Raw genomic sequence first — 26471 nt, 5'->3', positions numbered from 1 at the left:
GCCGGAGCCTATCCCAGCTGACTACGGGCGAAAGGTGGGGTACACCCTGGACAAGTCGCCAGGTCATCACAGGGCTGACACATAGACACAGACAACCATTCACACTCACATTCACACCTACGGTCAATTTAGAGCCACCAGTTAACCTAACCTGCATGTCTTTGGACTGTGGGGGAAACCGGAACACCCGGAGGAAACCCACGCAGACACGGGGAGAACATGCAAACTCCACACAGAAAGGCCCTCGCCGGCCACGGGGCTCGAACCCGGACCTTCTTGCTGTGAGGCGACGGCGCTAACCACTACACCACCGTGCCGCCTCACCACATCTCATGCGTTCTATTAATAATACTGTTTAATGACTAAACAATCTCAACAACTCAACAGCAAACTTAAACTGTACAAAAAAAAAAATGAGAAAATGAATACTCACCCCATGTAAACACACACCTATTTGGCATGATCCCAGGGGTGGAAAATACCCGAGTAGTCGTACTTTGTTACTATACTATAGAATCATTTTGGCGCATTTGTACACCCCCAAATCAGGAAACATTGAGACAGTATGTTGAAATAGATTTTAAAACGAAAAACAATGATTTGTAAATAATCTCTGACCTGTACTGCACTCAGAACAATACAATAGCATATTATCTGATGTTTTAGCTCATGATTTTTTTTCAAAATAAACAAACACATTTCAATTTTGATTCTTGCAACACATTTTAAAAAAGTTGTGATGTTTTATCACTTTATAATGTTTCCATTCCTTCTCACAACACTAAAAATATGTTTAGGGACTGAAAACACCAAGTGATGAAGCGTTTCAGGTGTTATTTTTGTCCCATTCTTCCTGCAAACAGGTCTTAAGCTGTGCAACAGTACAGGGTCGTCACTGTCATATTTTTCATTTCAAAATTCTCCACACATTCTCTACTGGGAACAGAGCGGGCACACCCTCTTCTTCCACAGCCACGCCTTTGTAATGTGTGCAGAAGGTGGTTTTGCATGGTCTGGTTGAAATCTCCCTGGAAAAGATGTCATCTTGAAGGCAGCATATGTTGCTCCAAAATCTCGGTGTACTTTTCTGCATTAATGCTCCATCACAGAAGTGTAAGTTACCTTTGCCAAGGGCACTGACACAACCCTATACCATGACACACCCTGGCTTCTGGACTTGTTGCTGGGAACAGTCTGGATGGTCCTTTTTATCTTTGATCTGGAGCACATGGTGTCCATTTATTACAAAAAAAAGACCTGGAACACTGATTTCGTCTGACCACAATACACATTTCCACTGTGTGATGGTCCATCCCAGATATCTCTGAGCCCAGAGAAGTCGACGGCGCTTCTGGACACAGTTAACATCAGGCTTCCTTTTTGCACACTAAAGTTTTAATTGCTGTTTGTGAATGTAACTCTGTATCGTAGGTTTTCCAGAGTAATTGTGAGCCCATGTGGTTATATCAGTGATAGATGAATGACAGTTCTTGATGCAGTGCCGTCTGAGGGATCAGAGATCACGGGTGTTCAGCTTTAGCTTGAGCCCTTGCACTTTATGCTCCAAAATTCCTCCGGATTGCTTGAATTGTTTAATGATATTATGCACCGTAGAGGGTGAAATATCCAAATACTTTCCTATCTTTCTTTGAGGAACATTGTTTTTAAACATTTCAATGATTTTCTCACGCATCTGTTGAAAAACTGGAGATCCTCGGCCCATTTTTGCTCCTCAAAGACTCGGCCTTTCCTGGATACTGATTTTGTCCCAAATCATGATTACGATCACCTGTTGACATCACCTGTTTCAAATCACATCATTATTTAATTGTTTACCTCATTACTAGCTCTAAATTGCCCCGTCCCAACTTTTTTTGGAATGTGTTGCAGATCTGAAACACAGGAATGGATGTACAGTATATTAACAAATGAAATGAAGTTGAACAGAAAAAAACGTGAAATATCTTGGGTTCATTCGGTTTTGCAATGAGATACAAGTCAAAGTAAATTTAGAAATCACTCCTTTCTTTTTTTATTTGCATTTTCCATACCATCCCAACTTTTTATGAGTTGGGGTTGTACTTTACTTGAGTATTATCGAAATTGAATATTTTTACTTACTTTTCTGTGTATATTTTGATTTACACCAACAAAATACTTGCTAAAAATTTCAAAAGGTCTCTTCCTCTCTCATCCAGCCAGTGACTGAACACTGTACATCATTACAATAGGCTCAATTTAGTTTCCAGTTCATCAACGCAGAAAAATCCAGAATCATACCACTTTGCCATCTGTGGTGACCTTCTTATTCTACACAATACATTTAATGCTATATCATATAAAGTTGGTTATCTACTTCGCCTGTATAGAAGTCATGAATTACATCAAGTTTGAGGTCAGTTGAGGTGCAGATTTCCACCTGAGGGAAATGCCTGTTATTTTTAATACCATGGAAGCAATCTTCACACCTATTTCAAGATAACAAATGCATGCCATAATTATTAGAGAAATCCATCCATCCATCCATCTTGGCATATCACAACAGTGATGTGGCCATCTGATAAATATCAAAGTCTCTAGGGAACATTACAGTAGTGGTTTCCCATTGCCTTCTACTGGATTATTATAGAGGTTTTCTCCTCTCAACCATTCACACACACATTCACACCTATGGACAATTTAGGCCAAGTTTACATTAGACCGTATCTGTCTCGTTTTCTTCGCGGATGCACTGTCCGTTTACATTAAAACGCCTGGAAACGCCGGGAAACGGGAATCCGCCAGGGTCCACGTATTCAATCTAGATCGTGTCTGGTCCGGTGCTGTGTAAACATTCAGAATACGCGGATACGCTGTGCTGAGCTCTAGCTGACGTCGTCATTGGACAACGTCACTGTGACATCCACCTTCCTGATTCGCTGGCGTTGGTCATGTGACGCGACTGCTGAAAAACGGCGCGGACTTCCGCCTTGTATCACCTTTCATTAAATAGTATAAAAGTATGAAAATACTGCAAATACTGATGCAAATACTGCCCATTGTGTAGTTATGATTGTCTTTAGGCTTGCCGTCCTTCCACTTGCAAGTGGTAAGTGATATGCGCTGGGATCACACACACAGCGGCTCAGTCCCGAATCGTGGCTCGTGCACTTCACTCGCGTGCTCTGTGAGCTGCGCAGGGCCGGAGTGCGCACCCTCCAGAGGGCACTCGCTGTTCAGGGCAGAGTGATTTGGAGCGCAGGATGCCTGCGGAGCCGAGTGTATCCATGTATTGGTGTTGCTGTGTGCACGCGAATCGTGTATTGGTGTTGCTGTGTGCACACTAATCGTTTTAAAAACGTTAATCTGATGATCCGCTGATACAGTCTAATGTAAACCCCACCTTAGAGCCACCAATTAGCCTAACCTGCATGTCTTTGGACTTTGGGGGAAACCGGAGCACCCAGAGGAAACCCACACAGACATGGGGAGAACATGCAAGCTCCACACAGAAAGGCCCTCACCAGCCACTGGACTCGAACCCAGAACTTTCTTGCTGTGAGGCGACAGTGCTAACCACTACACCACCATGCTGCCATCAGAGAAATATGGTATTAAAAATTAACATTTGAAAATCTACAGTTCAAATCAGCCATCAATTTGAAACTGAAGCATGACAACATTAGTCATATTACTATAATAAATATAAAGGGTAAAAACTACAAACTTCTCTCTAAATCACTTTATAAACTACTCTCTCATGATGGTGTAATGTCCCACCCAATGGGAAAAAAATGGGAAGAAGTTTTGGCAACTCCTTCTTGCACAATCTGTACAGCAACTTTTCTACTGTAATGACAAAAAATACTGGTTACTAATTTGCCATTTTACTCAAATACCAAATACTAATTCAGTGTAAGGTTAATCACAGAACAGACATAAACATTGATATACACTGCACAGTGAATACACTAAGACCCTGGTCATGCCCACAGTCTTTCTGAAAAAGGCAGACAATGCCAGCGTCCCCGTCAATCTGTATACTTGACACCTCTCAGTGGTCAACCATCTGCCCCAAAATATAAAATAATTACATACTATATGGCCAAAAGTATGTGGATGCCTGACCACTGCATGCACATGTTATTGAACATCTCATTCCAAAACCATGGGCATTAATATGGAGTTGGTCCCACTTTTGCTATAAGAATAAGCTCCACTCTTCTGGGAAGTCTTCCCACTAAATTTTGGGGCGTGGCTGTGGGGATTTGTGTTCATTCAGCTTTCAGAGCATTAGTGAGATCAGACACTGATGGTGGGATGTTGAGGCTCCAGTTCATCCCAAAGGTGTTCAGTGGGGTTGAGTTCAGTCAGGGCTCTGTGCAGGACACTCGAGTTCTTCACTCTAACCTTCACACACCATGTCTTCATGGAGCTCGCTTTGTCTACAGCATCATCATCATGCTGGAACAGGTTTGGGCCTCTTAGTTCCAGTGAAAGGAAACTGTAATGTTACAGTGTACAGAGACATTTTATACAATTGTGTGATTAAAACTTTGTGGTAACAGTTTGGAAAAGAATCACATATGGGTGTGATGGTTGGGTGTCCTCATACTTTTGGCCACATAGTGTATGCTGCATTGTTAGTTGGCAAGAAAGTGTTCTTTTAAATTGGTAAATGTTTATCACAATAATAATTTCCTGTTGGACATACAATTGAATATCTCATCTCTCATCTCATTATCTCTAGCTGCTTTATCCTGTTCTACAGGGTCGCAGGCAAGCTGGAGCCTATCCCAGCTGACTACGGGCGAAAGGCGGGGTACACCCTGGACAAGTCGCCAGGTCATCACAGGGCTGACACAGACACAGACAACCATTCACACTCACACCTACGGTCAATTTAGAGTCACCAGTTAACCTAACCTGCATGTCTTTGGACTGTGGGGGAAACCGGAGCACCCGGAGGAAACCCACGCGGACACGGGGAGAACATGCAAACTCCGCACAGAAAGGCCCTCGCCGGCCACGGGGCTCGAACCCGGACCTTCTTGCTGTGAGGCGACAGCGCTAACCACTACACCACCATGCCGCCCACAATTGAATATATGACTGAATATATTTTGATGGAAAAAATGAACAAAATCAATCAAAAATCAAACCACAATCACACACCGTCTTATTTTTTTTTTATAACAAGCTTGGATGAATGCGCGCGCACACACACACACACACACACACACTAATTTTAAACCCCCCCCTTTTTTCCCCAGAAGTGCCCGAGGCTTGCAAGGTTCACAGGACATCTTGTTGAGACTAGCAGTGTCTGTAAGGACTTGGGTCTAGCAGGATGCAGCCTTCGTTATAGTTTGTGATATATATAACCAGCTAAATTTGTTCAAAAATATTGCAGGCCTACACAAACCAAAATAATAACTGCGTGAAAGGGATTTTAAAAAAACATGTCCCTGCACATCTGTACTTGATTATAAACTTGAGTGAGGAGGAACTATCAGAGCCAGAATTCATCAGCCTGATTTATCAGATTAACAAAACCAACATATTATAGATAACAAATTTTCATTCCCACTCAGTCTTCCATAATGGTAAAGTTAATGGGTGTTGTGTTTGCCCACCTGACTGCATTTAACAGGATGCTATGGAGTGTGAATCTCCGTGAGACATGTAAAACATGTAGGACTGGATATGACGTATAATTCATTCCAGTTTCCAGGATTATTGTTGTCTTAAAACAGGGTCGTATATACTGTATTCATGAGACGAGTCCATATGAACGTCCTGCTCTTGGTTTATTCATGACTTAAGAAGTGTAAATTTTCTGAAAGCTCTGAGTTCATGAGATGTGACGTGTTTGCTGGCGTTTTCTCAAGAGGCTGAGGCCATGGAAGAGTTTTCTGTCAGAGGAACATACTGAGATTCCCAATGACCTCATCTTTTCTTTATGCCTTTGCATTTCCTACATTATGTCACCTGCTTTGTTAGCTTGCTAAATTGGTAATGTTAGCCTTTGATCTTGCTTCTTGCCAAATTTCACATTCATAAATGCAAATTCTCAAACAAGAAGCCTCATTCCTTGGTGCTCAAGACAGAATTGGAGCAGTACATTGCAACAATTTCCCCTGTGCAAAAAAAAAGCAGCTAAAACAATTAATATATGCACTATGTTTAATGTCTTTACATGATTTTTTTATTAAGCAACCTTGCATTTACTGTTTTATTTTTTGTATTATCATCATATGTGCTTATATATTTATTTTTATTATCCATCCATTATCTGTAGCCGCTTATCCCGTTCTACAGGGTCGCAGGCAAGCTGGAGCCTATCCCAGCTGACTACGGGCGAAAGGCGGGGTACACCCTGGACAAGTCACCAGGTTATCATAGGGCTGACACATAGACACAGACAACCATTCACACTCACATTCACACCTACGGTCAATTTAGAGCCACCAATTAACCTAACCTGCATGTCTTTGGACTGTGGAGGAAACCGGAGCACCTGGAGGAAACCCACACAGATACAGGGAGAAGATGCAAACTCCGCACAGAAAGCCCCTCACTGGCTGCTGGTCTTAAGCCTTCTTGCTGTGAGATGACAGTGCCAACCACTACACCAGCGTGCTGCCCTAGTTTTATTATTATTCTGTTTATTTATTTGATCTTTTTCTTTATTTCATTTAATTCGTCCCTTTTGCCTTTCTTGTGAATGTTCACTGACTATTTGAAATAAAGTTGTCAAAAAAAAAAAACCACAAAAAAAAAGGTAACTGAACAAGGAGTCTTTTGGCATCCATTGTGCCACTGCCTAGCAGCGGTGTTGTCACAATGACACAACTTGAACGGCAAGCATTTCATGTACACGACTTTCCATGGCATAATCACAAGCTCATGAGTTCCATTTTGAAGGCAACCAGAAGTTCATTCATTTCTACAAGAGTCTTCATGATCTCCAATGTGTCTGCAGAAATCCTCCTTCTGTTTTGATGGTCCAAAATTTGCCTCAAGTACATTGAAAATTTTCAGAGAGACTGTCTGCACCGTATGAAGTTAATATCAGGTTAGCATTCGTAACAAAGTTAACATTGGAAAAAGGAATAGCTAAGAAGCTATTTCCTTCAATTCAGTAACTTGACGATGTTGATTGCTGTATAATTGTATAATTCAAATTAAGCTAGTTTAACACTTTGTGAATCTGAGTAAGGGCCACCTACACGGTGGTATAGTGGTTAGCGCTGTCGCCTCACAGCAAGAAGGTCCGGGTTCGAGCCCCGTGGCCGGCGAGGGCCTTTCTGTGCGGAGTTTGCATGTTCTCCCCGTGTCCGCGTGGGTTTCCTCCGGGTGCTCTGGTTTCCCCCACAGTCCAAAGACATGCAGGTTAGGTTAACTGGTGACTCAAAGGTGGGGTTTACATTAGACCATATCAGCGGATCATCAGATTAACGTTTTTAAAACGATTAGTGTGCACACAGCAACGCCAATACACGATTCGCGTGCACATAGCAACGCCAATACACGGATACGCTCGGCTCCGCAGGCATCCTGCGCTCCAAATCACTCCGCCCTGAACAGCGAGTGCCCTCTGGAGGGTGCGCACTCCGGCCCTGCGCAGCTCACAGAGCGCGCGAGTATAGCGCACGAGCAGTGATTCGGGACTGAGCCGCTGTGTGTGTGATCTCAGTGCATGTCGGGCATGCGCGTCACTTACCACTTGCAAGTGGAAGGATGGCAAGCCTAAAGACAATCATAACTACACAATGGGCAGTATTTGCATCAGTATTTGCAGTATTTTCATACTTTTATACTCTTTAATGAAAGGTGATACAAGGCGGAAGTCCGCGCCGTTTTTCAGCAGTCGCGTCACATGACCAACGCCAGCGAATCAGGAAGGTGGATGTCACAGTGACGTTGTCCAATGACGACGCCAGCTAGAGCTCAGCACAGCGTATCCGCGTATTCTCAATGTTTACACAGCACCGGACCAGACACGATCTGGATTGAATACGTGGACCCTGGCGGATTCCCGTTTCCCGGTGTTTTAATGTAAACGGACAGTGCATCCGCGAAGAAAACGAGACAGATACGGTCTAATGTAAACTTGGCCTAAATTGACCGTAGGTGTGAATGTGAGTGTGAATGGTTGTCTGTGTCTATGTGTCAGCCCTGTGATGACCTGGCGACTTGTCCAGGGTGTACCCCGCCTTTCGCCCGTAGTCAGCTGGGATAGGCTCCAGCTTGCCTGCGACCCTGTAGAACAAGATAAAGCAGCTACAGATGATGAGATGAATCTGAGTAATTTTATTTTGCTAAAAATATGGTTGGTGTAGAAGCTACACCTCCTATACTGAAGTTTAAAAGTTGGAGAGTTCATTAAACAGATTTTGAAGAGAACGTTTGCGTAATCATGTCACCTTTTGAAAATATGAATAGATATTACTGTCTAATGGGCTTTCAATGTCAACATAAACACTACGGTTTAACTAATAATCTTAAGAAATACAGGTGATCTTTATCCATACATCAGTTTGATATTTATCATCTGTAATCGTCTGCATGTCCTTGTGTTGAACACAAGAGGGCATATTGCCTATATTATACGGAATTATAGACACTAAGCAAAACTGTGTCAAAATAAAGCATTACTGTAGAGTATGCAAAAAGCAGTACATCAAAATTCATAGGGAATCAATGAGATGAATCCAGTTCAATGCTCTGAATACTCAGTCAGCATTTATAAGTAGTCGAACAAGACCCAGATGATCTACTACAGTGTCTTGCAAAAGTATTCATCCCCCTTGGTGTTTGTCCTGTTTTGTTGCATTACAAGATGGAATTAAAATGGACTTTGGAGGGTTAGCACCATTTGATTTACACAACATGCCTACCACTTTAAAGGTGCACACTGTTGTTTTATTGTGACACAAACAATAATTAAGATGAAAAAACAGAAATCTGGAGTGTGCATAAGTATTCACCCCCTATCATATGAAACCCCTAAATAAGAGCTGGTCCAACCAATTCACTTCTTAAGTCACATAATTAGTTGATTAAGATCCACCTGTGTGCAATCAAAGTGTCATATGATCTGTCACATGATGTCTGTATATATCAACCTGTTCTGGAAGGACCCTGACTCTGCAACACTACTAAGCAAGCAACATGAAAACCAAGGAGCCTCCAAACAGGTCAGAGACAAAGTTATGGAGAAGTATAGATCAGGGTTGGGTCATAAAAAATATCCCAAACTTTGAATATCCCAGGGAGCACCATTAAATCCATTACAGCAAAATGGAAAGGATACAGTGGTGCTTGAGAGTTTGTGAACCCTTTAGAATTTTCTATGTTTCTGCATAAATATGACCTAAAACATCATCAGATTTTCACAGAAGTCCTAAAAGTAGATAAAGAGAACCCAGTTAAACAACTGAGACAAAAAATATTATACTTGGTCATTTATTTATTGAGGAAAATGATCCAATATTACATATCTGTGAGTGGCAAAAGTATGTGAACCTTTGCTTTCCGTATCTGGTGTGACCCCATTGTGTGGCAATAACTGCAACTAAACGTTTCTGGTAACTGTTGATCAGTCCTGCACACTGGCTTGGAGGAATTTTAGCCCATTCCTCCGTACAGAACAGCTTCAACTCTGGGATGTTGGTGGGTTTCCTCACATGAACTGCTCACTTCAGGTCCTTCCACAACATTTCAATTGGATTAAGGTCAGGACTTTGACTTGGCCATTCCAAAACATTAACTTTATTCTTCTTTAACCATTCTTTGGAAGAAACAACTTGTGTGCTTAGGGTCGTTGTCTTGCTGCATGACCCACCTTCTCTTGAGATTCAGTTCATGGACAGACATCCTGACATTTTCCTTTAGAATTTGCTGGTATAGTTCAGAATTCATTGTTCCATCAATGATGGCAAGCCGTCCTGGCCCAGATGCAGCAAAACAGGCCCAAACCATGATACTACCACCACCATGTTTCACAGATGGGATAAGGTTCTTATGCCGGAATGCAGTGTTTTCCTTTCTCCAAACATAATGCTTCTCATTTAAACCAAAAAGTTCTATTTTGGTCTCATCCGTCCACAAAACATTTTTCCAATAGCCTTCTGGCTTGTCCACGTGGTCTTTAGCAAACTGCAGACGAGCAGTAATGTTCTTTGTGGAGAGCAGTGGCTTTCTCCTTGCAACCCTGCCATGCACACCAGTGTTGTTCAGTGTTCTTTTGATGGTGGACTCATGAACATTAACATTAGCCAATGTGAGAGAGGCCTTCAGTTGCTTAGAAGTTACCCTGGGGTCCTTTGTGACCTCGCTGACTATTACAGGCCTTGCTCTTGGAGTGATCTTTGTTGGTTGACCACTCCTGGGGAGGGTAACTGGTCTTGAATTTCCTCCATTTGTACACGATCTGTCTGACTGTGGATTGGTGGAGTCTAAACTCTTTAGAGATGGTTTTGTAACCTTTTCCAGCCTGATGAGCATCAAAAACACATTTTCTGAGGTCCTCAGAAATCTCCTTTGTTCGTGCCATGATACACTTCCACAAACGTGTTGTGCAGATCAGACTTTGATAGATCCCTGTTCTTTAAATAAAACAGGGTGCCCACTCACACCTGATTGTCATCCCATTGATTGAAAACACCTGACTAATTTCACCTTCAAATTAACTGCTAATCCTAGAGGTTCACATACTTTTGCCACTCACAGATATGTAATATTGGCTCATTTTCCTCAATAAATAAATAACCAAGTATAATATTTTTGTCTCATTTTTTAAACTGGGTTCTCTTTATCTATTTTTAGGACTTATGTGAAAATCTGATGATGTTTTAGGTCATATTTATGCAGAAATATAGAAAATTCTAAAGGGTCCACAAACTTTCAAGCACCACTGTATGTCATCACTACAAACCTGACAAGAGAAGGCCGCCAATCAAAACTCACAGACCGGGCAAGGAGGGCATTAATCAGAGATGCAGCAAAGACACCAAAGATAACACTGAAGGAGCTGCAAAAATCCACAACAAAGATGGGAGTATATGTCCATAGGACCACTTTAAGCCATACACTACACAAAGTGGGGCTTTATGGAAGAGTGGCCAGAAAAAAGCCATTGCTTAAAGAAAAAAATAATAAGAAAACACATCTGGGGTTTGCCCAACAGCATGTGACAGACTCCCCAAACACATGGAAGAAGATTCTCTGGTCAAATGAGACTAAAATTGATCTTTTTGGCCATCATGGGAAATGCCGTGTGTGATGCAAACCCAACACCATGAGAACACCATTCCAACAGTGAAGCATGGTGTTAGCAGTATCATGTTGTCGGGATATTTTTCATCTGCAGGGACAGGAAAGCTGGTGAGGACTGAAGGAAAGATGAATGGCACTAAATACAGGGCAATTCTGGAGGAAAACCTGTTTGAGTCAGCCAGAGATTTGAGACTGGGATGAAGGTTTAGGTTCCAGCAGGACAATGACTCTAAACATACTGCTAAAGCTACACTGGAGTGGTTTAAAGGGAAACATTTAAATGTCTTGGAATGGCCTAATCAAAGCCCAGACCTCAATCCAATTGAGAATCTGTGGCATAACTTGAAAATTGCTGTACACCAACGCAACCCATCTAACTTGAAGGAGTTGGAGCAGTTTTGCCTTGAGGAGTGGGCAAAAATCCCAGTGGCTAGATGTGCTAAGCTAATAGAGACATACCCCAAGAGACTTGCAGCTGTAATTGCAGCAAAAGGTGGCTCTACAAAGTATTGACTTTGGGGGGTGAATACCTATGCACACTCCAGATTTCTGTTTTTTCATCATAATTATTGTTTGTGTCACAATAACAAAAAAAAATTGCACCTTTAAAGTGGTAGGCATGTTGTGTAAATCAAATGGTGCTAAACCCCCCAAAAATCCATTTTAATTCCAGCTTGTAATGTGACAAAACAGGACGAATACCAAGGGGGACGAATACTTTTGCATGACACTATACACCTGTCATACGTAAACATACCCGAACATTCTATAATGGTAGTACAGTAGGTACTTAACCAACATAGTGCATACCGAGTTAAGATTCAGCTATAGACTTTACTTGGGCAGGAAGGACTTTAATTTGGTGACACAGTTTAGCAAATAAGTCTGAAGAATGAGAATGTTCTGTGAGTGACAGAAAAATAAGAATGAACATAATGTACTGTATCAGTAAAAGGAAATAGCCAACCACATGAACAGAGAGGTACGCACCTTTTGTATTGTTGTAAATGTTACCATGACAACATGAAGCACTTGAGTCCGGTCAGTGCATTCAGCTTCATTATAGTATTTTTTTTCTAGCCTATTTAACTGATTACTGCAAGTTGGCCGAGTGGTTAGCGTGTCCGCCTCTTGATTGGGAGATTGCAAGTTCTACTCATGGTTGGGTCATACCAAAGACTATCATAAAAATGGTATCTACTGCCGTCTGGCAAGGCACACTGCAATACAGCACAGATGCGAGTGGGGAGTCAAACTCTCGTGGTTACCAGAGGACTAGCCCCCCACTGTAACCTTAGCTAGGTAATAGGCCAAGGGCTACGGAAACGGGGATTGGCGCCACCACATGGCGTGGGAAGGACTTTGATTTGATTCAACTGATTATTAAAAAGACATTAACAGTCCATGGACATGTGGTCATTCTATTTTCCTGTCATGTGTGAACAGAATGGATTTAAATCAGTGTAAAAGGAACGGATTTACATCAGTGTGAATGGAACATATTTCAATCAGTGTTTAAAGAACAGATTTAAATCAGTGTGAACTGAACAGATTTAAGTGAGTATAAATTGAACAGATTTAAATCAGGTCAAGAGGAGCAAATTTAAATGAGTATGAATGGACAAGATTTAAATCAGTGCAAACGGAACAGATTTAAATCAGTATGAATGGAACAGATTTAAATCGGTGCAAATGGAACAGATTTAAGTGAATACGAATGGAACATTTAAATTAGTGTGAATGGAACAGATTTAAATCAGTTCAAGAGGAGCAAATTTAATTGAGTATGAATGGAACAGATTTAAATCAGTGTGAATGGAACAGATTTAAATCAGTGCAAGTGAACCAGATTTAAATCAGTGCGAATGGAACAGATTTAAGTGAGTATGAATGAAAAAGATTTAAATCAGTGCAAATGGAACAGATTTAAGTGAGTATGAATGGAACAGATTTAAATCATTGCAAGTGGACCAGATTTAAATTAGTGAAAATGGAACAGATTTAAGTGAGTATGAATGGAACAGATTTAAATCAGTGCGAACGTAACAGATTTAAGTGAGTATGAATGAAGCAGATTTAAATCAGTGCAAATGGAACAGATTTAAGTGAGTATGAATGGAACACATTTAAATCAGTGCAAATGGAACAGATTTAAGTGAGTATGAATGGAACAGATTTAAATTAGTGAAAATGGAACAGATTTAAGTGAGTATGAATGGAACAGATTTAAATCAGTGCGATATGTAACAGATTTAAGTGAGTATGAATGAAGCAGATTTAAATTAGTGAAAATGGAACAGATTTAAGTGAGTATGAATGGAACAGATTTAAATTAGCGCAAGAGGTGCAGATGTAAATCAGTGTGAGAGGAGCAGATTTAAATCAGTGTGAATGGAATAAATTGAAATCCGTGCAAATGGAGCAGATACAAATACGTTCCGAAATCCGATGTAGTAGATCAGTGTGGCAGCGGGGGCGTGGTCGAGTGTTGGCTGTGAACATTGAGGAGTCAGGTTGAACCAGTAGGTAACGTCACGAAGTGCACCTATGTCTGCTTAATGGCTGTCTATTAATTTGGGTCTCTGTGTGTCTTTCAGACAGCCAGGAATGAGAGAGAGATCTGTGATACCCCATCACGTGTGTGTGTGTGTGTGTGTGCAGTGTGTTTATGTAATAGTCACTGAAAAGTGTGAACAATAAAAGGAACACACGTGTTCTGAAGCCTGCTCCTAGTTCCTCAGAGTTGTTACAATCAGTTTTTTTCCAGCAGGCACTGTGGCCCTTTCCGCCAGCTACCACCACACGTATAATTCAGACTTATGGGAAACACGTCATCACTGACAGCAACGTCACAACTGATCACAAAACATTAATCCATTGCATCTGATTCTCACTGGAGGCGTAATGTAAAGATTACTGCTAATGTTACCAGGTTGCCAGTGGATAAATTAAGGTTTCAACTTTACCATTTTTCTCCCATTGCAACACAACACCATTACAACATCTCATCTCATCATCTGTAGCCACTTTATCCTGTTCTACAGGGTCGCAGGCAAGCTGGAGCCTATCCCAGCTGACTACGGGCGAAAGGCGGGGTACACCCTGGACAAGTCGCCAGGTCATCACAGGGCTGACACAGACACAGACAACCATTCCATTACAACATATCAGTAAATAAATGACTTTCAGTGTCAGTGGGATACTGTATATTATCTGGAATAGAATTCAATATTATCTATAATAGAATTCACAGAATTCGCTGGCTTTTCTACTTCTGGGTTTATAGATTTCCAGTGTTTCTTTGGACATAGAAGAAAGGTTTGTAAAAAAAAAAACCCTACTGATTTAGGCCACACCCACTTCAGGTTTAAATCTGAATACAGATAGAAATCAGGATATTTGGAGCTAAACACTAAACAGATACAAATCGTTGTTACATGCCTACTAAGCAAACAATTAACAGTTATTCCACAAAATCAAGTCGTACGTGAGCTGATAGCTGACGAGGCGTGTAGCGCCAAGTCGGCTACAAGCCATGTACAATGAGTGGAATAACTGTTTTATTCTGTCCACATTCACTGGATTTTGAGAAACAGAGCATTTTTTTTTTTACAAATTCGATAGATTAAAACTTTATACAAAACGTCCGACAAAATAATTTCCACTTGGAATGTAAACAAACTGGCAAAATGACAGGAGCAATTTGTGAAAAATGCTAAAATAATAATTCTTGAATAAACAAAAAAAGATATGTTCTTGCCATCAAATACTTTTATTCCATATTTCATTGCTTTTTTGTATTTTGAGGGGTTTGCTGCTTCTTCTTCTGTAGGTTTTTTTTTGGCGGTTGGTAAACCAACTTAAAGGTGCATTACCGCCACCAACTGGGCTGGACTATGGAACAGGAGATATTGGGGAAAAGCAAACAAACAAACAAACAAACAAACAAAAAAGCTACATTATTTTACCTATTTCTGTTTCTTTTAAATACTTGATAAGAATTTTGGGGGTTTTGTTTTCAAGTAGAGTTTTTATTTCATCCCTGGTTGGTTCAGCAACATGCTCCGCCATTTTGTTTTTCTCTACTCACGGTATATGAACTGATATCCTAGTAGTAGAGTAGCCAATCAGAGCATGTGATTGCTCATATCAAGTGAATGTGGATAGAATAATATACAGTATCCTTGGTTTAGTGTTTGGTGTTTTTAGTGTTTATACATTCAATAGCGCTGCGTCAGTAACGTCTCTGCTGGAGTGACCGATCACAGAATGAACATGCAGCACTGCAGTCATTCTCATATTCAAGATCACCTGATTACTGACTGCACAAATGATCTGGACTCACTCACTCACACACACACACACACACACACGTTTCACTCTGAGTTTATGCTTGACAACATCAAGCCTTTTCTGGTTGTCTTTCATTGTTTTTGATCTTGTTCTGGTTCCTGTTTTTAAATTCTGGTTTCTGTCTGATACTCTATTTGCTGATCACTTGTTTCTGACTCTGTCTGAAAAACAGGCTAAATTTTGAATGCACTCTTGAGTAAATATGAACCAGCTCTAATTGGATGATCTCAGAGGATGTGGTATTAAATCCATCGTCACTGACACTGTGGTTTATCAAATGCTTGTTTTTTGATGGCTTTCACACTGTGGCAGCGGGGGCGTGGTCAAGCGTCGGTCTGTGAACGGAGGGCGTTGTCAGGGAAGGTAAGTGGCAGAATCACTACACCTGATGTTAGTTAACTTGTGTCTGTGTGTCTTCCCCAGTGACCGCGCCCTATAAAAGGAGAGAGAGAGTAGAGGAAAGGAGCTCTCTCCCCAACCAGATGACTTGTGTGTGTGCGTGCGTGCGTGGCTGGGAGAGCGTGTAAAGCTGAAAAGCTATAAATAAAAAGAGTTTTTTTGAACTCAGTTCTGGCCTGCCGTACTTCTGTGCTCCACCCACCTGCTCTGATCTCTACAGTGGTGCCAAAACCCGGGACCGGAGCACAGAGGAGAACAGCCCCATAGAATCCTTCCCCTTCAAGGACCTGATCCATGCCCTCACCATGGCCCAACAGAACCAGCACCAGGCGCTGGTCACCCTCCGGAAGGAGCAGGAGCAAAGGTTCGAGGCCCTGGTGCTGGCACAGCAGGAAGATCGCCAGGCGTTCCGGTACCTACTCGTGTTGGCGGGGTCCACCACCTCCACCGTCGCGGGCCCACCCCACCTCACCCTAACGAAGATGGGCCCGCACGACGACCCCGAGGCCTTCCTCGTGCTCTTTGAGCAGGCAGCAGAGGCCTGGGGCTGGCCGGTGGAACAGCGCGTGGCGTGCCTCCTCCCCCTGCTAACGGGTGAGGCGCAGCTGGCCACGCTACAGCTCCCTGCCAACAGCCGGCTGGTCTACGCCGACCTCCACCGGGCCATCCTCCAGCGTGTGGGGCGCACCCCGGAGCAACAACGGCAACGCTTCCACGCTCTGCACCTGGAGGAGGCCGGCCGGCCATTCGTGTTTGGCCAGCAACTCCGGGACGCCTGCCGGCGGTGGTTGAGGGCTGACAACCGCGACGCCGAGGGAATCATCGATCTGGTGGTGCTGGAACAATATATCACCCCGATGGAACAGCGGAGTGGGTCCAGTGCCATCGCCTGTTATCGCTGGATCAGGCCATCGAGCTGGCAGAGGACCATTTGGCGGCTGTTCTGACGGCAGGACAGCATGTCTCCTCTTCTCTTCTCTCCTCTCTCTCTCTCTCTCTCTCTCTCCCCCTCCCCTTCTGTTCCTTGTCCTCGCCCCGTTCCCCCACCGCGGAGGCGGGGGCCAGTTCCACCCCAGCTGGCCCGCCGCACCTGTGGTGCCCTACCGTTTCCCACTTCCGTGTCTGTCTCTCCCCCCCATCAAGTGAGTGAGTTCCAGAACACCAGTGCAGAGAGAGAGCCCGGGCCAGTATGCTGGCGTTGCAGGGAGCTGGGGCACCTCCAGCATCAGTGCTCGGCGATGGAGGTGGGCGCGGTGGTCCGGATCCCCGACGCACCAGGGACCGCCCTCAATCGGGCCGGAGCGTATCGCATACCGGTGAGTATCCAAGGGGATACATATCAGGCTTTGGTGGACTCCGGCTGTAATCAGACCTCAATCCACCAAAGCCTGGTGCAAGACGAGGCATTGGGGAGAGCACAATTGGTGAAGGTGTTGTGTGTGCATGGGGATGTTCACAACTACCCTTTAGTGTCGGTCCACATTCTATTTCGAGGGGAGAAATTTAGGAGTAAAGGCGGTGGTTAATCCTCACCTTACCCACTCGATAATTTTGGGGACTGATTGGCCAGGATTTCGGGAATTAATGACTCATTTAGTGAAGAGTGGGGCCTGCCATAGTTCAGCAGGGGGAGTTCCTGGTGTGGCATTGGCGGGAGCAGCTGTCACAGAGCCGTCTACATCATCACCGCATCAGAGTGAGGAGCAGCAGGTTCCTCCTCCCTCTCTCTGGGAATCCCTCACGGATTTCCCATAAGAGCAGTCGTGAGACGAGACTCTGCAGCATGCATTTGACCAAGTGAGAGTAATCGATGGTCAAATGCTCCAGCCAAACACCACTCCGTCCTTCCCCTATTTTTCCATTATGAAGGATAGATTATACCGAGTGACGCAGAACACTCCGACTAAGGAGCCGATCACACAGCTTTTGATCCCAAAGAGCCGCAGGGGAATTTATATTCCAGGCAGCTCACTTTAATCCCATGGCTGGACACTTGGGGCAGGATAAAACACTAGCCTGAATAATGGCCCGGTTCTACTGGCCAGGGATTCGCGGTGATGTCCGTAGGTGGTGTACGGCGTGCCGCGAATGCCAGTTAGTAAATCCAGCGGCCATTCCAAAAGCGCCTTTGCACCCTCTGCCATTAATCAAGACCCCATTCGAAAGAATTGGGATGGATCTCGTCAGGCCATTAGATCGGTCAACACGATGGTATCGCTTTATTTTAGTTCTGGTGGACTATGCAACACGATATCCAGAAGCAGTGCCTCTTCGCAATATCTCAGCACGTAGTATTGCGGAAGCACTCTTCCACGTCATCTCCTGAGTTGGAATCCCCAAAGAGATTCTGACTGATCAAGGCACTACATTTATGTCACGTACACTGCGCGAACTATATGGGTTACTGGGAATTAAGCCTATCCGCACCAGCATTTATCACCCACAAACGGATGGCTTAGTCGAACGGTTTAATCGCACCCTCAAAAACATAATTTAAAAATTTGCACGCGAGGACACACGCAACTGGGATAAATGGCTCGAGCCCCTGTTATTCGCAGTGCGAGAGGTCCCACAAGCCTCCATGGGGTTCTCCCCGTTCTAATTATTATATGGGCGTAAGCCGCATGGCATCCTAGATGTACTGCGGGAAAATTGGGAGGCGGGACCTTCAACGAGCAAAAACGAAATTCAATACGTTAATCGACCTGCGTGCAAAACTCCACACACTCACACACCTAACCCAGGAGAATTTGCGGCAGGCCCAAGAATGGCAAATCTGCCTGTATGACAGGGGCACACGCCTTAGGGAGTTCGCACCGGGAGATAAAGTACTCGTGCTGTTGCCCATGTCAAGCTCCAAATTGATCACCAAGTGGCAAGGACCCTTTGAGGTCACACGGCGAGTCGGGGATGTCGACTATGAGGTGAGGCAAATGGACAGGGGTGGGGCACTACAGATTTACCACCTCAATCTGCTAAAACTTTGGAACGAGGAGGTCCCCGTGGCGCTGGTGTCGTTGGTTCCGGAGAAGGCGGAGCTGGGGTTGGAGGTTCAAAAGGGAGCATTGACATCGCTTACCACTCCGGTCCCCTGTGGAGACCACCTCTCCCCAACCCAACTCACGGAGGTTGCCCAGTTGCAGACCGAATTTTCGGACGTGTTCTCACCCCTGCCTGGCCGCACCCGCCTCATAGAACACCACATTGAGACGCCCCCGGGGGTGGTAGTGCGCAGCCGCCCTTACAGGCTGCCCGAACACAAGAAAAAGGTGGTTCGGAAAGAACTCGAGGCCATGCTTGACATGGGCATCGTCAAGGAGTCCCACAGTGACTGGAGCAGCCCGGTGGTCTTGGTCCCAAAGGCCGATGGGTCGGTCTGGTTCTGTGTGGACTATAGAAGTCAATGCGGTGTCTAAATTTGATGTGTACCCAATGCCTCGTATTGACGAGTTGCTTGATCGACTAGGCACAGCTTGTTTTTATTCGACACTGGATTTGACAAAGGGATATTGGCAGATCCCCTTGACTCCATTATCTTGAGAGAAAACGGCCTTTTCCACACCGTTTGGCTTACACCAGTTTGTCACACTTCCTTTTGGGCTGTTTGGGGTGCCCGCTACGTTCCAGCGGCTTATGGATAGGGTCCTCCGCCTCCACTCCACCTATGCGGCCGCATACCTGGACGATATCATAATCTATAGTAATGACTGGCCGCGGCATTTACCACACCTAAGGGCCGTCCTTAGGTCGCTGAGGCGAGCGGGTTTCACAGCCAACCCGAAGAAGTGTGCAATTGGGCGGGTGGAAGTACGGTATCTGGGCTTCCACTTGGGCAATGGGCAGATGCGTCCCCAAATTAATAAGACAGCAGCGATTGTGGCCTGCCCAAGGCCCAAGACCAAAAAGGGGGTGAGACAGTTCCTGGGGCTGGCTGGCTACTATCATAGGTTTATACCTAATTATTCGGACGTCACCAGCCCGCTGACTGATCTCACTAAAAAGGGGGCACCAGATCCGGTCCAGTGGACGGAGCAATGCCAGTGGGCTTTCTCTGAGGTAAAGGCTGCACTGTGTGGGGGGCCACTGTTACACTCCCCTGACTTTTCTCTCCCCTTTGTTTTGCAGACGGACGCATTGGACAGGGGGCTGTTCTGTCCCAGGAGGTGGAGGGGGAGGATTGTCCAGTGCTGTACATCAGCAGGAAGCTGTCGGTGCGTGAGGGCCACTACAGCACCATAGAAAAGGAGTGCCTGGCCATCAAGTGGGCGGTCCTCGCCCTCAGCTACTACCTACTGGGACACCCTTTCACCCTCTGTTCGGACCACGCGCCCCTCCAGTGGCTCCACCGCATGAAGGATGCCAACGCGCGGATCACCCGTTGGTATCTGGCACTCCAGCCGTTTAATTTCAAGGTGGTCCACAGGCCGGGGGCGCAGATGGTTGTGGCGGATTTCCTCTCCCGTCGGGGGGGGGAGTCGGCTGCAGGCCAGACGGCTCCCTGGCCTGAGTCGAGTGGTGGGGGTATGTGGCAGCGGGGGCGTGGTCAAGCATCGGTCTGTGAACGGAGGGCGGAGTCAGGGAAGGTAAGTGGCACTTGATGTTAACCTGTGTTTGTGTGTCTTCCCCAGTGACCGCGCCCTATAAAAGGAGAGAGAGAGCAGAGGAAGGGAGCTCTCTCCCCAACCAGAAGACTTGTGTGTGTGCGCGCATGCGTGCGGGGCTGGGAGAGCATGTAAAGCTGAAAAGCTATAAATAAAGAGTTTTTTTTAACTCAGTTCAGGCCTGCCGTACTTCTGTGCTCCACTCACCTGCTCTGATCTCTACACACATGCAGAAAAAAAAAAAGTGTCCTTGTGAAATTTGTTGACTGTGACCTAGAAGTCCAGGAAACACTCTTGAACAGGAGAGCCTGTAGTTCACAGGCCTTATACACCCATAGGTGGACATTCTCCTACATTGTTGTGCCCATTTTCTGGATACAGTTTTCACTGCTTGAGTTCCAAAACTTTTCTCCAGGGACTGCTGGGCAGCGGTAAGTTCCTATCTACTCAAAAGCTATACATGGTAGTGTCAGTGTGCACCACATGCACCGTAGATGGCATTTCTCTGAACATTCATAAACTAATTACAGCCTTTCTGAAAGTGACAAGGCTTTTGTATCCACCAAAATTCCCTAAGAGCTTGGTGTGGGATCTCCTTCTTGTGCTGGAATCCCTTAAGGCTCCTCCTTACAAGCTTAGGCAAGATACCAAGCTGAGATGGGCATCACTGAAAACTGCCTTTTTGCTAGTGATCATGTTAACACTTTAAGTGGGAGAACTGCATGCCCTGGGGAGAAGCTTGCCTTGCTTTGCACTTGGTTTTGGCCAAATGACCGTGGTGTACTTTTAGTTGAATGCAGGAATTTCTCACGAGTCCATGTCATCCAATTTTATGAATGAGGCAAGGGCGGGTGGTGCATAAGGGCGATTGGGCGACCCACTGCCAAAACGAAAAAAAAAATTTTTTTCTTTTTTTCAAACAAACTTTCACCAGCGCTGCTCGAGGCCGTTTTAATCTGTCTCTGGGTATCATTGTCCAATCAGGGTGGTCTTGCTTCTAGAGTACCGCCCCTTTTGGGGCGATTTCAGTCACGCTGAAAATCGCCCAAGAGTTCACTGATAGAGTCCCATGTTAATATATTTTTTTCTCCTGACTGACACTTCAATGCAATCTCTATGGGTTCCGGGGGGGCTTGCCCTAACGTGCTTACGTCACTGCGAAGCGCGGCAAAGTTGCATTCAATCCGCTCAGTTTCTGAGGTGAGATGGATGCGGAAAGCAATTCAGTGCGGTCCTTAAAAGAAGTTCCATTTAATCAGCGATCAAATCGAGCTAAATTGGCAACAAAATAAGCTGGACCCCCCTCGACCAAATCTAAATATAAAAGAAATTACGACAAGGGGGGGAAATTATATACTCGAGGTTTTACTTCAACATGGTCCCAGCGCAAATCCTGGCGAGCTGGCTGCGAGGATGCCTCAGCGGTTTTCTGCTCCCCCTCCTTACTTTCCACCCTGGAGGTGGCTCCACGGACAACACTGCTTGGACGGTCACTGGAGTTTCGGACATGCATCATTTGTCGGAGAAAATAAAAAAACATGAGTCATCAAAGATTCACATGGACAGCTGCCTGAAATTTTCGGCTTTTGGGAGAGTGAACATCGCTACACAACCGGATGAGGGCTACAGGCTAGCAGTTCGCCGCCACAATGATGAGGTGAGCAAGAACAGGCACATATTAAACCGGCTCATCCAATGCGTGAAATTTTGTGGAGTGTTCGAGCTAGCTCTACAAGGCAAAGACGAAACTGAGGGCTCCAGTCACCGTGGTGTTTTTCTGGGTTTGGTTGACTTCGTGACTCACACACACACTCAGTCACAGAATCCGTTCACTTTTGATGTTTTCAATGTGCATTTTTATATTTGCCACACTTTGCTCTGAGAGTTAGCACTTTGGTAATATCCTTGGTAAATACCAGTAATTGCAAGATCTAAAGATCCACTCATCTATTTATTCAACTGCTATTGTTATGTTAGCCAACTATTTACAATGTTTTGTTACAGTAAGTGCACTTTCCTGTTTGTCCTTAAGTTGCACAGTCTGTAAAATTCTTGCTGGTCATGGAGTTTGAAGTACAAAATCTATTTACAGAACATTCTGTAGAACAGTTGACTTGCTACCTAGGTCAACTTATTTCAGTCCTGTGGACATTTATGGTCCGTGTAGACATAATGGGGGAAAATTGCTCCCCCTGAAAAAAAATTCAGGAGCCGCCACTGGAATGAGGCGATTTGACTGACTCCTCAGCAGTATTTTTAGGAAATACGACATCATATAGGTGACTAGGTGACCAAGTCTCAGCATGTGTACACATGATTATTTTTCACAGGCCCACAGTTACACAATAAAATAGTGGAATTTTTCTTAAAATGGTGATTAAATTTTGACATGCGCGTGGTCTCCAGTGGAATTGTTTTGGTTTGGTGTTATTTTGTGTTTTGTTGTGTTATTTGTTTAAATGTGCCATGGAAACACCGGAGAAAACAAACCAAAAACTCAGGGCATCTGAAAAAGTCATTTTAAATTCACAAATTCCATTCATTGCCACTTATCCTGTACAGGGTCGCAGGCAAGCTGGAGCCTATCCCAGCTGACTATGGGCGAAAGGCAGGGTACACCCTGGACAAGTCACCAAATCATCGCAGGGCTGACACATCAAGACAAACTACCATTCACGCTCACACTTACGGTCAATTTAGAGCCACCAATTAGCCTAACCTGTATGTCTTTGGACTGTGGGGGAAACCGGAGCACATGCGAACTCCACACAGAAAGGCCGCGTCAGCCACTGGGCTTGAACCTCGACCCTTCTTGCTGTGAGGCAAAAGTGCTAACCACTACACCACCGTGCCACCCAATTCACAAATTATAACAACTAATACCAATTTGCAGAACAGAACTTCATTCAACTCCTGAACCAGATGTTCTGTGGAACTTTCTGTCTTCTGTTGAATATGACATTTACGTAACATGACTAACTATTTCAGAACCATAAGGTTATCAACGTCACCAGACCTATTTTACTGGGGCATGTGTCCCAGTATATATCTGCTGTGCCCCAGTAAAATTTCCTGATCACATTTCAGAAACAGTAACGTCTTTGGCACTGCAGAATAACCGTATATAACCGATGTGTCCAAATTGCACCCATTCGTCTCTATTAAATTGCTGGTGGAATACTCATCACACAGTTAACACACATATATCACATGAAACCACACGACTTGAGCTTCCCAACGGTGCTACCCACTAATTACTGCGATAAACGGTTTGTGATAAAATTAACATCAATGAATTCACATCAAATTTAATCATATTCTGCATACAGCTCTGCGTCCATCTCCACACCCGTTCTTGTCGGCGCAATACCTCACTAACTCCTGAGTTTACATGACAAACCATATATCAAAATAAACAGCAGTCCCTACCATTTCGAATGGTATAAACTATTCATCTATGCCTTTTGTCTTTCTCAAGTAATCCGGTTTTGAAATTACAGCAACAGCAAATTACAGCAACAATTTGTCTCTGACTTCGGACTGATATTCTAATGTAGCTTACATTACATAGTTATGTCAGTACAAGATATATTTTTTACAAATTATTGCTACAGTAAGACATACAGTAAGCTATCCCACTATCATGATATTTATGTTGCCAGATTCCAGACAATCTACACAAGTATGAAAAGATATTTCGGTTTCCATGCTTACATTCAATGTAGTGGCATACATTCAAGAACATGGAAAATTCATCAGTGTAAAATGTTTTTCCTTGATAGAAAAGCCTGATGTGAATATGCAAATATTATCATAACCTAGACTGTCCTGGAAAACAACAACAGCATATCATTATAGCTGTAGATGGATGGCCCTTATAATGACCATGAGCTTAAAAGTAAAGACAGTATACCCTGAAAATAGCCTCTGGTTAATTTAGATCGATAATATCAGGAACAGAGTGGATGTTTTTCTACTTCAAGGTGCATCAACGTAGGCAACTTTCTGTCCCTAAATATAAAGCACACACTCTGTGCGTCTGTACACGTCCATATGGATGTAGGGCACGCGCATGCAGCCAAGCGTGCAAAATTGGAGAAGGAAGGTAAAGTGACACCACGCATGTTCACCCAGCAAAAGTATATATTTTTAAGTGAAGCTGTATGTTCTATACGACTAAACATTACTGAATTACCTCTGCATATGGACACCAGGAAATTCTTCGTCCAAAACAGAGGCAGGGACAGGGAAGCAGTTTATTTAAATAAATATTTTCATACATTCATGAATGTATCTTTGCATTTTTTACCTTTACCAGTTCTTTTGTCAGTACGAGTATAGAAGTGACAATAATAATGAGCAAAGCAATGGAAGCTGGTTAAGCACATACAGTGGTGCTTGAAAGTTTGTGAACCCTTTAGAATTTTCTATATTTCTGCATAAATATGACCTAAAACATCATCGGAATTTCACACAAGTCCTAAAAGTAGAGAAAGAGAACCCAGTTAAACAAATGAGACAGAAATATTATACTTGCTCATTTATTTATTGAAGAAAATGATCCAATATTACATATCTGTGAGTGGCAAAAGTATGTGAACCTTTGCTTTCAGTATCTGGTGTGACCCCCTTGTGCAGCGATAACTGCAACTAAATGTTTGCGGTAACTGTTGATCAGTCCTGTACACCGGCTTGGAGGAATTTTAGCCCATTCCTCCATACAGAACAGCTTCAACTCTGGGATGTTGGTGGGTTTCCTCACATGAACTACTCGCTTCAGGTCCTTCCATAACATTTTGATTGGATTAAAGTCAAAACTTTGACTTGGCCATTCCAAAACATTAACTTTATTCTTCTTTAACCATTCTTTGGTAGAACGACTTGTGTGCTTAGGGCTGTTGTCTTCTGCATGGCCCACCTTCTCTTGAGATTCAGTTCATGGACAGATGTCCTGACATTTTCCTTTAGAATTTGCTGGTAAAATTCAGAATTCATTGTTCCATCAATGATGGCAAGCCATCCTGGCCCAGATGCAGCAAAACAGGCCCAAACCATGATACTACCACCACCATGTTTCACAGATGGTATAAGGTTCTTATGCTGGAATGCAGTGTTTTCCTTTCTCCAAACATAACGCTTCTCATTTAAACCAAATGTTCTATTTTGGTCTCATCCATCCACAAAACATTTGTCCAATAGCCTTCTGGCTTGTCCACATGATCTTTAGCAGACTGTAGACAAGCAGCAATGTTCTTTTTGGAGAGCAGTGGCTTTCTCCTTGCAGCCCTGCCATGCACACCATTGTTGTTCAGTGTTTTCCTGATGGTGGACTCATGAACATTAACATTAGCCAATGTGAGAGAGGCCTTCAGTTGCTTAGAAGTTACCCTGGGGTCCTTTGTGACCTCGCCGACTATTACACGCCTTGCTCTTGGAGTGATCTTTGTTGGTTGCCCACTCCTGGGGAGGGTAACAATGGTCTTGAGTTTCCTCCATTTGTACACAGTCTGTCTGTCTGTGGATTGGTGGAGTCCAAACTCTTTAGAGATGGTTTTGTAATGTTTTCCAGCCTGATGAGCATCAGCAACACTTTTTCTGAGGTCCTCAGAAATCTCCTTTGTTCGTACCATGATACACTTCCACAAACATGTGTTGTGAAGATCAGACTTTGATAGATCCTTGTTCTTTAAATAAAACAGGGTGCCCACTCACACCTGATTGTCATCCCATTGATTGAAAACACCTGACTCTAATTTCACCTTCAAATTAACTGCTAATCCTAGAGGTTCACATACTTTAGCCACTCACAGATATGTAATATTGGATCATTTTCCTCAATAAATAAATGACCAAGTC

At 43.9% G+C, this 26471-nt stretch overlaps 1 protein-coding gene across 1 annotated transcript in view; it reads right to left on the bottom strand.

Annotated features, from left to right (window-relative positions):
* pde4a (phosphodiesterase 4A, cAMP-specific) overlaps nt 1-26471 on the bottom strand; it is a 172443-nt gene that overhangs the window by 7818 nt on the left and 138154 nt on the right. The gene's annotated exons all lie outside the window — the stretch shown is intronic.

This window comes from Neoarius graeffei, chromosome 16, assembly GCF_027579695.1.
Source record: "Neoarius graeffei isolate fNeoGra1 chromosome 16, fNeoGra1.pri, whole genome shotgun sequence".
Classification (NCBI taxonomy): domain Eukaryota; kingdom Metazoa; phylum Chordata; class Actinopteri; order Siluriformes; family Ariidae; genus Neoarius; species Neoarius graeffei.
The sequence above is the reverse complement of the archived record's forward strand: the minus strand, read 5'-3'. Positions and strand labels throughout refer to the sequence as shown.